This window comes from Nycticebus coucang, chromosome 4 (genome assembly GCF_027406575.1).
Source record: "Nycticebus coucang isolate mNycCou1 chromosome 4, mNycCou1.pri, whole genome shotgun sequence".
In the NCBI taxonomy this organism is placed as follows: Eukaryota; Metazoa; Chordata; class Mammalia; order Primates; family Lorisidae; genus Nycticebus; species Nycticebus coucang.
The window spans coordinates 43156489-43173243 of NC_069783.1; the positions used below are offsets into that span (position 1 = coordinate 43156489).

At 42.9% G+C, this 16755-nt stretch overlaps 1 protein-coding gene and 1 pseudogene across 1 annotated transcript in view; one reads left to right on the forward strand and one right to left on the reverse strand.

The window, feature by feature from the left end:
- CAMKMT (calmodulin-lysine N-methyltransferase) overlaps positions 1-63 on the forward strand; it is a 389728-nt gene extending 389665 nt beyond the window's left edge. The window contains exon 11 of the mRNA XM_053588971.1: positions 1-63. This exon is cut by the window's left edge and continues 503 nt beyond it. The gene's annotated coding sequence lies outside the window, so the exon portion shown is untranslated.
- Positions 64-15945: 15882 nt separating this feature from the next.
- On the reverse strand, positions 15946-16477 carry LOC128584098 (UPF0690 protein C1orf52-like; annotated as a pseudogene).
- Between the last annotated feature and the right edge of the window lie 278 nt (positions 16478-16755).

Below are 16755 nucleotides of genomic sequence, written 5' to 3' on the forward strand. Positions count from 1 at the left end.
ATAAACAGAGCAAACGTCATGATTCCTTCCTGGTTACAGAAATAAATAAAGTACATCTTTCTGATCTCCCTCCAATTAATTGCATTAAATCTCCGGTTTCTTTTCTCTGTCTCTGTCTCTCTCTCTCTTTCTTTTTCCCTTTTCAACAGGATGTTTTTTTCCCTATGGATGTATAAGAAATGACTACATCAGCCCAAAGCCTCATAAACTGACCGTTTGTCCTCTGGACACAATAGCGTGGCCAGCCCTCTGCTCCTCCTCCCCAATTATGTGTGATTAGTCTCAGTGTGCTGTGTCAAGGAGGGGGAGTGTGCTGAGTGCTTATTATCTGTTTAGGTACAAGAAGAGCACATTTAGGCTCTGACTATGAATGAAGAGTGAGCCTTTATCAGGGCTTAAATCTAACTGCTGCTGTTCTCCAGGCCTCTTTGAAAATAGGTCCTTTCCAGAGAAATTTTGAATGGTTGATAAACTAGATTGCAACCAAAGGGAATTAAAAAAAAAAAACCTCAATCACACAATTATCTTATTTAAAGTAAGTATATATTGTGATATGCTGTGATTCAAGTGTATAGTAAACATTTAATAGGTGCTACCTAAGAGTAAGTGAGAATGACTTTTCTGCAGGGAACCCAAGCATATCCTTGCCTAGTGCGTCCACAAGATGCTCTAATGCCTTTTGTGGAAATTCAGATGTTTATCTGTAAGGAATTATCTGTGCCCACTCTAGCAATAATGTCCTTAGTAGGTTAGCAATATGGTCTTATATCTTTAGTAGAGGCAAAGCATGTATTCAGTGCGACACAATTAAACTGATAGGTGGGGAGGAGGGAGGTGCCTCCTTTTGCATGTTAAACAAACTTAGCTGTCATAAAAACAGTGACTCTCAAATGTCTTCTCTGCTCACTTCTATCATCAAACAAATTTTTCACCATCAGTTTGCATGTCCTTGTATTCACCACTTTTTCTGCTCCATTAGAGCACCTAGATGGATCTCGGAAGGCATAGGTCAAGTCGCAGTTAGATCATACATTTCTTTCTCACAAAAACTTGAATTGCAATGCCAAGTGATGGGCTAACATCACAATAACAGCAATTTATTCCTCTTTGGATAAAACAGCAGTCTATTCTCAGTGCTAGATAAAGACCAGGGCAATGCAAACCAGCCATTTAGCTGAGTAGTTCAGCTAGTGGCAGCTCTCCTTGGGTGACTGTATGGGTTGCACACTGGCATCACATTTTCTTGTTTAAAAATTAGAATTTGGCATGTTTTAAAAGGCAACCCAAGCAGTTCCATTTATACTGGTGAAAATACAGCAAAAATGATTTCTTCTGTAAAACCTGCAACTAAATCTGCTAGACAAAGAAAACGCATCCTTGTAGTAGCATCTAAGATGGTCTATTCTCTTTTTTTTTTCTTTTAAAATATAGAACAGCAGGACCATAAGAATATTTCTATTTTTCTCTCATGAAAATACATAAGTTGGCAAGAATTCAATTTTCATTTGTGTGTTGTGGAGGTAGAAATCCACTGCAATATTTCTCTGGGAGAAATTATATTTTAAAAGTAAACCAGTAATGTGTGTTTTAAAAATATCTGAGACGGGTGTGTCAGAATCAACCTGTTCCTACCAAGAGACACCTAGTAAAAGAATATACTGATTATGTGATTAAAACCTGGAGAATCTCCTCTAACATGTAAGAGTTTCATGAATCTGTTCTCTCTGGGATCCTCATCTAGAAATACCTCTAGTCCAGGCTCTTTGAAGGTTTTTAATAAACTAATGTCATCTATTATTGAATAATTTAAAAGTTTTTATTTTCTCAAAGTTTCATGGAATGCTGATTTTGAAAAGAGAAGAATATTGCAGTTTTAAAAGTTTATACATTTACAAATATTTCTTTTGAATTTTATGATGATTTCTATAGATTAAGAGTGGGTTGTATAATAGCAATTGGAATGGCCCATTCCATAATTGTCCATGTAATTATTTATGTGTTTGTTTCAAAAGGAAACCTGCATGCTTAGGAAATCATAAGAATTACTCTGATATTCCTTGTCTTTGTACACCTGTGTCTTCTGATAAAACTCTTGATTTTCCTTTGTCATACAAAGGAGATTTGGTTGGATGAAAGAATGCTTCTAATATCACCCCTGGTCACTTCTAATGTGGTGATATGAATAGCCACATACAAGTTGGTTATAAGAAATGTATTTTATTTTATAGCAAGACATATGCTGTGAATTGGGATAAAAGTGCTAGAAAAGACTACCTAAGAGGTTGATGCTATTTTGTATAAATTGTGTATTTTGTTGGCTTTTTGACTGAGCATGAAAATGTAACTTCCATTAGGGAAGGGTAATTTAGGTGCTCAGTATTCAGCAGAAAACTTGTCAGGGCCATAAAAGCTTTTCTGGCTGGTTCCTCGGGTGTTTTCAGAGAAGAGCTGCCCGCCCCTTGCTGATTTTCCCTTTGGCTTCAGTATGGGCTGAATTTACCACTGCATACCTGTTGAATCAATTTGGGGGATCCAGCAGTTAACCGAGTGAATGGAAGGATTAGTGGCCCTCTGGAGCCCTATTTCAACAGCCAGGTGTCTGTCCTAAACTAGTTAACTGCTTTTGACAGTTGAAGAACCTGGTTTTAATGCCATAGGCAGGAGGTGGTGGCGGTTTTTTTCTTTCTCTCCACTACCAAAGTGGGACAAACCTTCTCCTAAAGGTTAGGGCTTTTTTGTTTTTAAATAGGAATGGACTGTCCCCTTCCCTCAATCCAGCTTCCGTGGATTTTGTCTTTGTGCTTAGTCAGCATTTGACTTGTTTTCAATCTATGCCAGACAATTTGGTAGCATTGTCTGGTAAGACCCTTTCATTGCCAGGGTGAATAGAGGCAGGATGCCCACCCAGGGGAGTCAAAGTCTATATAGAAACATATACATGTACACACACTCATATGAAGCTGTTTAGACCAACGATCTGGTCACCAGTTTCCAGATTCCAGGTACACCCATACCCCAAATTAAAATCTCCTGAGTTCAGACTGTATGAAACATCATAATTACGCTGAATGTATTCCATAGAGAAAAGATGGATTTGAAACTCAAACTGATTTTAGGCAGGGCAAATATATTCCCTTGAGTGGACTATTTTCAAATTAGGAAGGAGCCCATCAGTGTTTAACAAACCATTAAGCCTGAAATGCCACTTTTAATTCTCAGATTTCATTTTATTCAGAGAGCTTACTGCCCAGGCTGTGGCTAAATGCTCACTGTGTTCTCTTGCCTTGGAAGTCTGTGCATTTGGAATCTGCATTTTTCCCTTTTTTTTGTTCCCCCGGCTTTTCAATTAATACATTTTTTAATAGATAAAACAGATCATACTGTGACTTTTAAAATGTCAACAAGCTTGTAAACAGAAATGTATTAATAATAAAATGGCTAATAGGAGATTCAATAGTTAATAGAGGGCCTGAAGTGTGAGCAAATACAGTAGCTGTATATTGGAAACTGTGCAAGTGAAGATGGTTTTAGTATTGCAAACTGAGGAAGAAAATTGTTTTTAATTAGCACCTTCATAAGAACTGCTGATTAATACTGTTTTGTTTGGTGAAAAGCTTTCAGCTGAGTAATTTGTACAGCCATTACAACAGTTTTGTTAGAGCGGGACTCCTGTTGTTAAACACAAACAGCAGATGATAATGGTGGAAGATGAGTTTGTCATGTAACAATTTACCTTATTGAAAAAAGCTTTATATAAAACCCAATACAGTAGGTACCAGCAGAAATCACATATTTTAAATCCTTCCAAAATTGCAGTGTGCCATGCTTGTGGTTGTTTTTTTTTTTTCAGGGACTAGAAGCAGATTTTATATCATTTATAAAATTATATACACAATTTAAAGGTGGTGTAGCATGGACAGACTACTTTCTTAGCAGCAGTTTTACATTGGAGCAGTAAAGTGGCTGGGTATTCAAAGACTTTCTAACTACACAAAGAAGGTAGAAAAATGGAAGCCTAATTAAATAATGTTACTCAGATGTGAATTTGCATTGGGACTGGATGTAGAGAAATAAGAACTGGAGTTTCTGCCTTAGGTGGGTTTATCACACATAGGATCTTAAAAAAAAAAAATCTCTCTCAACAGAAGTTTAATTAACCTTTTTTTTTTTTTTCCTGGTGATGTTTTAACCAACCCAGAGGAAACAGTGCTCATTCAATGAGACTTGACCAGGGAATAAGAGACCAATTTCAGTGAATTCCCATAAAACGGATATTTTGCTAGCCAGAGCATGGGAACTTTTTTAAAAACATAAAATGCAATGGCAAAGCATATTTGCATTAAAATATTACACTAACCCAAGGCTGGTAAGAACTGTGAATTATTGGAGTGGCGTAATAGAGCATGAGATTTTTTTTTTTTTTTTTTAGACAGGCCTTTGGGGTAATAACAAGGGTTGAGGCTCACGACAGTGCCAAATAAGCTTTAGACAGCATAATAGTCTGCAAAGAAAGCCATAGAGCACTAATGTGAAGGAAGAGCTGTCCACCACATGCAGCAAAAATCACCAAAGGTCATTTTATGGTAGCAATTGTGACATAAAATTGGTGGTCATGCTACATGTCTAATACCCAGCACAGCTTTATAAATGATGGGCCCCTAGCGATGGCTGTCATTAAGTGCTTTCATCATAATAAACTTTAAACTGTTGGCTTTATGAATCGCCAGCTAGCTTCAGCTGTTCGTTGGATGGAGCTTGCAGTGCCTTAAGTGTGACAAGACCTATTAGGAATTGCAACCATGTTTCAAGCGTACTTGGCTTCCCCACTCCTGGGGTGATTGCTGCCTATTAAACGGCGTCTGGGAAGATTTTCCTCCAGCAATCTCTGATCAAGAGCTTTTTTGGGCTTTGACCTGCATTTCCTTCAAGACTTTCTCTGAGGAGTTTTATAAGAGCAAAACTCCAGAGGATTTATAGCCACTTCTGATTAATACCTTTCCAGTTTTTCTAGCAACTCTCCCACTGCTGCCTAGAGAAAAGCTTTCATTGTTCCTGAGGTGCTTATTTGTGACCTTTTTTCTGCTTCCTGATTCCCTCTAACGTGTTCGCTTAGTGAAATCCTCGGGTGGAACCAAGACAGTTGGTGAAGTTGTTACAGCTGGAGAGACAGAGAAGGCAAGGGGAAAGCTTTTGTATTTTTAAAGGATTACATGCAGAGCAGCCTGGCCCCGCCCCTTTAAATGTTCACTGTGACGTCACCCCCGCCCGCGGTACCAAACGCATCCTTAATGAGCACTGGGTGTAAATTGAGCAGACACATAAAGATTTCATGATTCAAATTACACTTTCATTAACCTTTAGTTTCTATAAATCTTACAGTGGCTTACCGTCTGTCCTACTGATGTGAATAATAGATGTTTAGGGAATCGCTCTTTAAAAACCCAGGGCATTTAATTTACAAGGGCTAGATACATATTTCAGACTCACTTAGCAAGAACTTTAATTACTTCTTGTTGCTTTCTCTGACTTGGAGGCCGCCCTCTCCCACCCCTTTTCTGCAGCTTGACACAGATGTTTTGGAGATGGGAAAGCTTTCAAATGTCTAAGTCCTTGTCTTAATACTCTTATTTGTCTTTCTTTTAAGCTAAGTAATGTCCTAAAAATAGTTAGGGGATGTCTCAGGTGTGGACCATTACACAATTAAATTAGCAAACCTCGGAGGGTTTGGATTAAAACTCAGAGGGGAACACCTGGGGACTCCAGGGCAGAGCCCAGATTTTTGAATGGCAGTGGCTCTCGTCCATGAACAGTGAGGGTCTGCCCGCTTGGTAGTCTCAGCCACAAATTTGTCTTACCAGATAAAGTATTGCAGACTAAACTCTTTTTTCTTTTTCCTCCCCTGGGAGGGAACAGGAAAACCATTAGCGAATGTGTCAAACCAAAGGGAAAACAGGAGTTGGAGGACTCGTGGCATTTCGCACACAAAGGCATCCGCCCGTCCCACCACGGGAGCCAGCCAAGGGTGGACAAGTGCATTTTGAGGCTGCTGCCCAGGTGCAAGGGGAGGGGGCGGGGCGGGCTGCAGAATGCCCCCGAACAAAGGCGCCTCCAGGGGCCCGTGCAGAGGTCACCTGCTGCCTCCAGGGCAGATTAAGGAGGACTGGAGAGGGCATTTGGAGGAAATGGTGCTGTGCTTCTTTGGGAAATCAATTCGTCCCACCCTTAATAGAGCATTTTGCCCTCCCTCTTTGGGAGTCCCAGGCAAATGTGCTTCCAGGTCTCTCAAAATCAGTTATTAACAGACCCCTGTTTGAAGAGGCGGCACCTTTCCCTGCCGGTGCTCCTTCAATAGCCTGTGCCCCCTGAGAATCTCTTTCTGTTCTCTCCAGCGTCTGACTTCCCTTTTCTCTCTTCTTTGGGCTCTCCCGCCCTCCTCTACCCAGGCTTCTTTCATAATTAGGCTGAAAATGGAACTTTCCCCCACTCCCTTACTTTGAGATTTCTTTTTTCCCAGTGACCTGGGCTGCACTTTGCCCCCACTCCCTGCCTGCCAATCTCTCTGGGGTTAGGGCCTCTCTCTTTCCATTCTTGCAGCTCCCCTCCTTGAGAGCTCCGGGAGGCCCAGCCTCCCAGAATCCGATCTCCTTCCAACACAGCAGCCCCCCTGTGGAGGAAGGAAGAGGCCTCCTCAGAATGAATGGCTGGTAAGGAGGTTTTTAATTTGTCTGCAGCTACAAGAAAAAGGCCTCAGAGCAGCGTCCCTCCCTCACCTCTGCCGTGGGCGGCCACAGGCACTCCACCTTCCCGGTGGGCGCTGACGCCCCTCCCCGGGCCAGATCCCGGGTGGAAATGGGGCGGAGGGACCTGAAAATGTTATCCGTGTGAAAGTCGCCTATGCAATCTAGAACAAGAACTCGGGGAATTCAGTTCTGTTTTGATTGTTTGCAACCTTACCAATGTGAGAAATTTGGAAGTTTAACATGATGATTCTGTCAGGGTCTGTAAGTGTCTTGGTTTGAAATCTGCCTTCTATTGGCGCAACTCTCCTTGAGCTTGAGGAAATGTCACCATGCTGTTCCCAACACAGAAGACAGTACATTTAAAAGCTTTGCTCACCTGACCTATGCTTCCACCTCCAGGTGCATTAGCCTTCATTCTCCTTCCCAGGCTTTATTTTTAGGAGCAGAGGCCAGGGCCCTGACCCAGCCTGTGCTTTGAGTAGATCTCTCTCTGGCTCTGGCTCTCTAACAGCATCTCATGATGGCAGGGGAGAACAAATATGAAGCAGCTGGAAGAATGAGGCAGCCTGCAGCTTCTGGAGGGCTTTCCTCTTCACAGTACTCCTGGTCAACCTTATTCTGTGAGAGGACAGGCCTCAGGGTCTTCAGTTTGCCTGTCCCTAACTGTTAATGTCTTTCCCTCACTTCACTGCTAGGTTCTGCTTCTGGAGAACACACCCTCAGCCCCCTACAGATAAACCCAGAATGGTTACAATAGTCTCAATGTGAATATGATCCTGAAGGGATTTATCCTGCTCCACCTTTATAATAGATTGGGGGGAAAATGGCAACAATATTTTCCAGCTCCTCCCATCAGGAAATGGCGCCCATAGCTCAGTGTTTAGGGTGCTGGCCACATGAACGGGGGCTGGTGGGTTCATACCTGGCCCAGGCCTGCTAGACAACAATGACAACCATAAAAAAATAAATAGGGGCGGTGCCTATGGCTCAAAGGAGTAGGGCGTGGGCCCCATATACCAGAGGTGGCGGGTTCAAACCTGGCCCTGGTCCCCCCCCCCAAAAAAAAACAACTGCAAATAAATAAATAAAATACCCAGGTGTTGTGGTGGGTGCCTGTAGTCTCAGCTACTTGGGAGGCTGAGGCAAGAGAATCGCTTAAGCCCAAGAGTTTGAGGTTGCTGTGAGCTGTGACACAACAGTACTCTACCAAGGGCAACATAGTAAGACTGTCTCAAAAAAAAAAAGAAAAGAAAGAAAGAAAAAGAAATGGGGTCTATTTTTCCACTCCTTTTTTTTTTTTTTTTAACAGTTTTGGCTAGGGCTGGGCTTGAACCCACCACCCTTGGTACATGGGGCTGGCACCCTTACTCCTTGAACCACAGCCGCCACCCTATTTCTCCACTCCTTGATTCTGAATTTGGCTTGGCTTGCTTCAGCCAATGAGATATTAGTAAATATGAGTATCAGCAGAGGTGTGAAAATCTCTTGCATGTTGGGGTTTGCCCTCTTGATGCCTGTGGAACCCAGCTGCCATGTGAAAAAGCCCAGACTATCTTGCTAGACCCTGGAGATGTGTGTCCTGGTTACCCCATTATCCAACCACAAGTGACAGTATGCCAGGCCAAATAGCCCCAAGGAGACCTAACTGCTGACTATGGCTGCATGAGTGAGCCAAGTGACCAGCAGAAAAGCTGCCCAGCAGAGTTTAGCCCAAATTTCCTACTCACAGACTCATGAGCCAAAAGGAAAGGTGGTTTTAAGCCACTGCATCTTGGGAAAGCTTGTTACACAGCAATAGGTAAGTGTTACAATCCTCAATCTATTCTGTGGAGGTACTTTTCTGCTTTCTTAAGTGTACAGATCTTTCACCTAAAATGTGTCATGTTCCATAGTGATCAACATTTCAAAAACACAAAAGCAGGATGGAGGTCCCACAGTCAACCTATTACAGAGGCAAGTCACTCTCAGGTGTACTGGGAGAAGACACCAGAGAAAATGGGCTGCAGGAGGAAGAACAATCAACTCAGAATCCAAATACTTAAGAATCCAGACTGGATCCTACCAGTAAAAAATTGGTGATTTTAGGGAAACTACTTAATCATTCTGGGTATCAGTTTCTTCCTCTATAATATGATAGAGCTGTACTAGATCATTTGATTTCTCATTTCATGCTAATTTCTGAAATATTCAAGATAAACACATTCCATTATTAGGACTAGAGATACTGCTTACCTCAGGGAATTGGAACTCTCTGGTACTGTGAAGATAGTGTTAGACATTAGCTTCGCCCTGGAGAACACTTACTACTTCTCAGGAGCCTTTCTCCCAGAGCTTCTGGGTGGGCCTGTTTTTACCTTGTCCTGCCCCAAGCTGCATGCTGGGAGTTGGCTCGGGTGTGATTATGGGGGAAGATGAACAGTGGGGTGAGCTCCTCCATTTTTATTCATTTATCGATAAATCCTGCACCCCTTGTTTTATTGCTCTTTATTGCAGCTTTGCTGATATATTTTTTTTTACATGGTGAAGGTGTATGGCAGCCTTGTGTCAACCAAGTCTTTTGGCATCATTTTTCCAGCAGCGTGTGCTCATTTCATATCTCTGTGTCACATTTTGGTAATTCTCGCAATATTTCAAATTTTTCTTTTTTTGAGACAGTGTCACTGATACCCTGGGTAGAGTGCTGTGGTGTCAGCCTAGTTCACAGCAACCTCAAACTCTTGGGCTCAGGTGATCCTCTTGCCTCAGCCTCTCAAGTAGCTGGGACTATAGGTGCCTGCCACAATGCTTCGCTAGTTTTTCTATTTTTAGTAGAAAAACTCTTGCTCAGGAGTGGCGCCTGTGGCTCAGTGAGTAGGGTGCCGGCCCCATATACCAAGGGTAGCAGGTTCAAACCAGGCCCTGGCCAAACTGCAACAACAACAACAAAAATAAATAAAAAAGGAAAAATTCTTGCTCAGGCTGGTCTCGAACTCCTGAGTTCAAGGGATCCACCTGCCTCAGCCTCCCAGAGTGCTAGGATTACAGGTGTGAGCCCACCTGCATGTGGCTATTTCAAATGTTTTCATTATATCTGGTGTGGTGATCTTGATCAGTGATCTTTGATGTCACTATTATAATTGTTTTGGGTCACCATGAACCACACCCAAATAAGATGGGAAATTTTATTGGTGAATGTTGTATGTGTTCTCACTGTCCCACCAGCCAGCTGTTTCCTCATCTCTCTTCTCCTCAGGCCTCCCTATTCCCTGAGACAGAACAATATTGAAATTAAGCCAGTTAATAACCCTATGGTGACCTCCAAGTGTTCAAGTGAAAGAGGAAGTTGCGCGGTTCTCACTTGAAATCAGAAGAGAGAAATGATGACACTTAGGAAGGCCCACGGAAAGCTAATATAGGCTGAAAGCTAGGCTTTCTGCATTATACAGTTAGCCAAGTTGTGACTGGAAAGGATAAGTTCTTGACAGAAATTGAAAGGGCTCCAATGAACACATGAATGATAAGAAAGTGAAACAACCTTATTGCTGATATGGAGAAAGTATTCGTGGTCTGGATAGAAGAGCAAACCAGCCACAATATTCCCTGAGCCAAAGCCTAATCCAGAGCAAAGCCCACCTCTTCTCAGTTCTGTGAAGCTGAATGAGGTGAGGAAGCTGCAGAAGAAAAGGTTGAAGCTAGCAGAAGTTGCTTTGTGAGGTTTAGGGAAGAAAGCCAGCTGTATAATGTAGAAGTGCAAGGTGAAGCAGCAAGTGCTGCTGGAGAAGCTGCTTCAGGGTATCCAGAAGATTGAGCTAAGATCACTGATGAAGGTGGCTGCACTAAATAATAGATTTCCACTATAGCTGAAACAGTTTTCTATTGGGAAAAAAATGCCATCTAGGACTTTCATAGCTAGAAAGGAGAAGTCAGTGCCTGGTTTTAAAGCTTCGGAGGACAGGCTGACTTTCTTGTTAGGGGTTAATGCAGCTGGTACTTTTAAGTTGAAGCCAATGCTTATTTATCATTCTGAAAATCCTAGGACCCTAAAGAATGATGCTGAATCTCCTCTACCTGTACTCTATGAATTGAACAGCAGAGCCTGGACAACAACATGCCTCTTTATAGTCTGGTTCACTGAGTGTTTTATGCCCACTGTTGCGATCTACTACTCAGGAAAAAAAGAAATTCCTTTCACAATATTATTGCTCACTAACAGTGCACCTGATTACCCGAGAGCTCTGATGGAGACAGGTGAGAACATCTATGTTGTTTTCATACCTGCTAACACAACATCCACCCTGTTGCCTATGGATTAAGAAATAATTTTGACTTTGAAGTAATCTTCCTCTTCATCATTTTCTTCTTCTTTTATTTTTATTTGAGACAGAATCTTGCTCTGTTGCTGGGTTAGAGTGCCATGGCCTCAGTCTAGCTCACAGCAACCTCAAACTCTTGGGCTCAAGTAATCCTCCTAACTCAGTCTCCCAAGTAGCTGAGACTACAGGTGTGTGCCACCACACCAGCTAATTTTTCCATTTTTTTAGTACAGATAGGGTTTTGCTTTGCTCAGGCTGGTTTTGAACTTCTAAGCCCAAGTCATCCTCCTGCCTCGGCCTCCCAGAGTGCTAGGATTACAGGTGTGAACCACTGCTCTGGCCATTATTACTTTTATTTTTGAGACAAGTTCTCACTCATTTGCCCAGACTAGAATGCAGTGGCACAATCATAGTTCACTGCAACCTCAAACTCCTGGGCTCAAGCAATCCTCCTGCCTCAGCCTCCCAAGTAGCTGGGACTACAGACAGAGGTCACCATGCCTAGCTAATTTTTCTGTTTTATAGAGAAGGGATCTTACTATGCAGTAGTTAAGGCTGGCCTAGAACTCCTGGCCTCAAGTGATCTATCTGCCTTGGCCTCCCAAAGTACTAGGGTTATAGACATTAGCTATTGCATCTAGACTCGAAGTCTTATAATTAAGAAATACATCCTGGGGCGGCGCCTGTGGAGCTCAGTCAGTAAGGCGCCGGCCCCATATACCAAGGGTGACGGGTTCAAACCCGGCCCCCACCAAACTGCAACCAAAAAATAGCCGGGCGTTGTGGTGGGCACCTGTAGTCCCAGCTACTAGGGAGGCTGAGGCAAGAGAATCGCTTAAGCTCAGGAGTTGGAGGTTGCTGTGAGCTGTGTGAGGCCACGGCACTCTACTGAGGGCCATAAAGTGAGACTCTATCTCTACAAAAAAAAAAAAAAAAAAAAAATACATCCTGTAAAGTTATAGCTGCCATAGATAGTGATACTTCTGATAGATCCATATAAAAGCCTTCTGGAAAGTATTCACCATTCTAGATCCCATTAAGACCATTTGTGATTCATGGGAAAGGAGATCAAATATCGGTATTAACAAGAGTTTGAAGGAAATTGATTCCAACCCTCCTGAATGATTTTGAGAGTCTACTTCAGTGAAGAAGTAGCTACAGAAGTGGTGGAAATAACAAGAGAACTAGAGTTAGAAGTAGAACCTGAAGATGGGACTGAATTGCTCCAATCTCATAATAAAACTTACATGGATGAGGAGCTGCTGCTTCCAGATGATCAAGGAAAGTGATTTCTTGAGATGGACTCTGCCTGGTGAAGATGCTGTGAGCACTGTGGAAATGACAACAAAGGATTTAGAAAATGCCATAAACTGAGTTGATAAAGCATCCCAGGGGTTGAGAGGATTGACTCCAATTTTGAAGGATGTTCTATTGTGGGTAAAATGCTATCAAACAGCATTGCATATGACAGAGAAATCTTTTGTGAAAGGAAGGATCCATCAATGTGGCGAATGTCCCTTGTCTTATTTTAAGAAATTGCCACCCACACACCTCAACCTTCAGCATCCACCATCCTGATTAGTCAGCAGCCTTTAACATCAAGACAAGACCCTCCACCAGCAAAAAGATGGACTTACTGAAGGCTAAGATGATTGTTAGCATTTTTAGCAATAAAGTATTTTTAATTTATGTACATTTTAAGACATAATGCTATTGCATACTTAATAGATTATAGTATGAACATAACTTTTATATATGCCAGGAAACCAAAAAATTCATGTGACTTGCTTTATTGGGATATTGGCTTTACTGGGGTACTCTGGAGCTGAACCCACAATCTCTCTGAGGTATGCTTTGTATCTGTTGTGTGCTGGGCACTAAGGGGATCTGATAATGGAACACTGAAGACCTTATTGGGGCCAGGTGAAGAGAACAAAATGGCCCCTCCCTACATGTAACTTGCATGTGAAGCAATAAACAAACATGTTAGTGCGTTTATATAATAATTATAAATTATGATAAATTCTATGAAAAACAGATAAGGTCTATCTTAGTCTGGTTGTGTTGCTATACCTGAGGCTAAGTAACTTATTTAAAAATAGAGATTTATTTAGCTCATATTCTGCAGCTGTTCAAGAAGCATGGTGCCAGCATCTGCTTCTGGTGGAGGCTTCAGACTATTTCCACTGTGATGGAGGTAAAGGGGAGCTGGCATGTGCAGAGATCACAGGGTGAGAAAGGAACCGAAAAAGAGAGAGAGAGAGAGAAAAAAGTTTCAGGCTCTTTTCAACAACCAGTTCTCAAAGGAACTAGCTCACTCCCAGGAGAACAGCACCAAGCCATTCATGAGGGATCTGCTCCCAAGATCCACACATCTTCCACTAGGCTCCACATCCAACTTGAGACTTATGGCACGAAACAGACCAGACGTCACCTATGGGGCAAGATTCAGGAACACAGGAAACCTCTTAGGTGGGGAAAAAATATGTCATTGATACTCAAATTCCTCTAGGAGAACATCCTCATCTTAACTCAAGGCAGGAGTTGCTGTTACATGAGGCTTCCCTTGGGAGGGGTTGTACTCTCATAATCCTTGGAGAGAAAGGTATGGGAACAGATTTTACGTGTCGGGGAGCAGAGAACACCCAGAAGCTAGACAAAGTGGCCCAAAGAACTCGAGAAAGGAGCAGAACTGGGAGAGCTCAAGTGTCAAAAAGCCACTCCTCAGTGCCACCTTGGGTCAGGAGGGCCGTCCTCACTCAACACCGGAGACCCCTGATCGTGCATCCTCCCTGTCCACAGGAATATGAGCATGAGGCAGGTGGGGCCCTGTTCATACGGTGCTCAGAATCTAGGAGGGGACACAGAGCAGGTCCACAAATAAGACAGATCCATGCAAAAACACTGGCAAAGAGTTGGCAGAGATCAAAAGAAAGGAGCAGTTCCTCCCGCAGGTTGTGGGGGAGGAGGACTCAAAAGTCATGGAAGTGGAAGGAGAGGGCCTGCCAGGGGCAGGAAGCCCACGAACTAAGGCACTGAGGAAGGTTTCAGGAAATGTTGGACTTGGCAGGAAAGGGGGGTCAAATGAGGTAAAGATGAATCCATTCACTTATCCCAGAGATGTTCATTGAATGCCTAACAGGTTCTAGACACTCAGACTGACAAAGTCCCTGATCGTAAGGATCCAACTTGCTGGTAAGGGGGAAAAGTTACTGGACAAGTAAACCCATAAGACTGGTTCAAATTGGAATGGATGCTGTGACGATCATAAAGCATGTCGATATTTTAGAAAGTGGCTTGGCCTCTTTAGATCCAAGGTGAAGGAAGCTCTAAAGAGGCAGCATTTTAGTTAGAAAAGCCAATCTTTTGAGCTCACAGGGAAGAGCATTCTAGGCAGCGGCAACAGCAAGAGCAAAAGCCCCAAGGCCGGAGCATGAGGCAGGAGCACGCCGAAGAGCCCAGCAGGGGGACAGCAGGGGGTGGGCAGGCCCAAGTGTCAGGGCCGGTAGGCCAGGGAAGGGAAGCTGGGTTTCACCTCAGTGGAAAGGCCCTGGGGGAGCTTAAGAAGAGTGACATGGTCTGACTTCTATATTTAGAAGCTCACTCTGTCTGCTGTGAGGAGAATGGGAGTGCTTAAGAGGAGGAAAAAGGCCCAGTGAGAGGCTGTTGTTGTTCTAGCAGGAGGTGGCAGGTAATAAGAGGACACAGGTGACCAGAGGAAACAGCTGAGGGCTGGAGAGTGAGAAAGAAGAGAGGATGGCATCACTTGTGCTTGGTCATTAGTCTGGTGGTTTTGTCAAAGCAGATGAACCATTATAAAGTGTGAGCAATGGGCCTTTATTTATTTATTTATTTTTTTTTCCCAACAACCTCTTGTTCATTTTATTGAGTATTACTATATGGAAAACATTACAATAGACCTGGTTACAGGAAGTATTAATATGCAGAAGTAGTGTTATCAGATATTAAATACATATATTAAAACATTATTTATCTGAAATTCAAATTTAAGTAGGATCCCATTTTTTAATTTGCTGAATTTGGCAACCCGGTAGAAGAGCCTTCTCTTAGTAAACTTACTATTCAGTAGAGAAATCAATGAATAATCATAATATAAGGCATATATAAGTCCAGTGATAGAGTCAGGAGGAAAAGGTCTCCATTAACCACAACAGAAGAGTGCCTGGAAGAGATGGCAACTGATGCAGCTCTTGAAAGATGACTAATTTTTGATTGACAGGTGGGTGGTTTAATGTGATGATTTTGATCCTGTATTAAATTCCAAATTACTCACTAGCTGTGTGGCACTGGACAAGTTACTCAAGCACTCTTTATTATAAACCGATACTAACACCTACTTTACAAGGTTGTTTAAGGATCAAGGATAACATATGCGCAAAGCACCCGGGAACATGGGAGACACCCACTGGTAATATCATTACAACTTAAAACATGTGGCAAAGAGGGTACAAATATTCAGATGTTAATGTTATGCAGTAATAGTAATATTGAATAAGTAATTTCATTTCCATGATCTATTTACACTGTACAGACACTATTGAAAAGCACCCTACAAGTTCACGGTACATTACAATATATTTACGTTAAAAATATATTCCTTTATAAAAGGTTCTTAGTTCATTGGCATGTCAACACGTGACAAAATTCTCAAAGTATATTACCAATGATAGGAAGAGTATTTCCAAGTGTTGTCAATTTCACAATCACCATTTGAGTTTTAAATACATATGTTTAAATGAAAAATGAATTCTACAGTGGAAAGGACTTGAGGCAATACTTATTAGTTCCTTAACATACGTACCTTCATGGAAATGTTGTGTCATAATAATCTAGAACATCAACTTATTTTGCCCAAAGAAATGTTTCAGTCAGAAATTCTGATCATCTGTTTTCTACTTTTTCTTCTCCGCTGGTTCCCCTGGTTCTACTTTGCGCTTTTTAGAGGTATGCTCATCTTTTCCAATGTCTCCTCCCCTTCTGGCAGAAGCCTAGCTTTCTTAGCATTCTGTGGGGCGTCATCACCATTGTCCTCATATATGTTAGACCATTTTATAGCCATGTCCAGCTCTGGAGGCGGAGGTTTCTTTTCAGCAGTGTAGGTCTCAGGAGGAGGGACATAGTTTGACTTCCATATTTTGAATTCTTTTGGGGGCTCCTCAGGCGCCTTGACGACGTGCCTCTCCCGGTCTGCTTGTTGAGTGGATTGTAGAGGAAGGCTGGGCGAGTCCCGCTGCTGAACAGCTCGTCGGGTCCCGGCAGCCGCTTCTCTGCCTTGTTCCCACAGCTGCCCGCAGATTTCGCTGCATCTGGGGCTCTGCGACTTGTCTCCTCCGGCTCGACGTTATCCTCCTCGCCCGAGGAGCCTGAGCTGCTGCTCCCGTAAGCCTTGAAATAGCTCAGAGGGTCCTTCTCCTCCGCTGCCATGACAGCTGCGTGCGACGACCTTGGACTCCACCCAGCAATGGGCCTTTAGATCCATAACAGTGACAGTGTGGGTTGGCCAGATGCTACCTGGTGTAGGCACAGCTGGGTCTCCAGCACAGTTAAGACTGGGGTCATCCACCGTCCAAAGTGGCACACCAAGCCTTCTTTTCCTGCCTCACACGTGACACCTCTCCCAGAAGGAGCTTTCCCTAGACTTTAGGCTTCTGGCCTCCCGGGACCTCAAGTGGTAGCCAATGGTTAGGTGGTCCTGGGCTCCT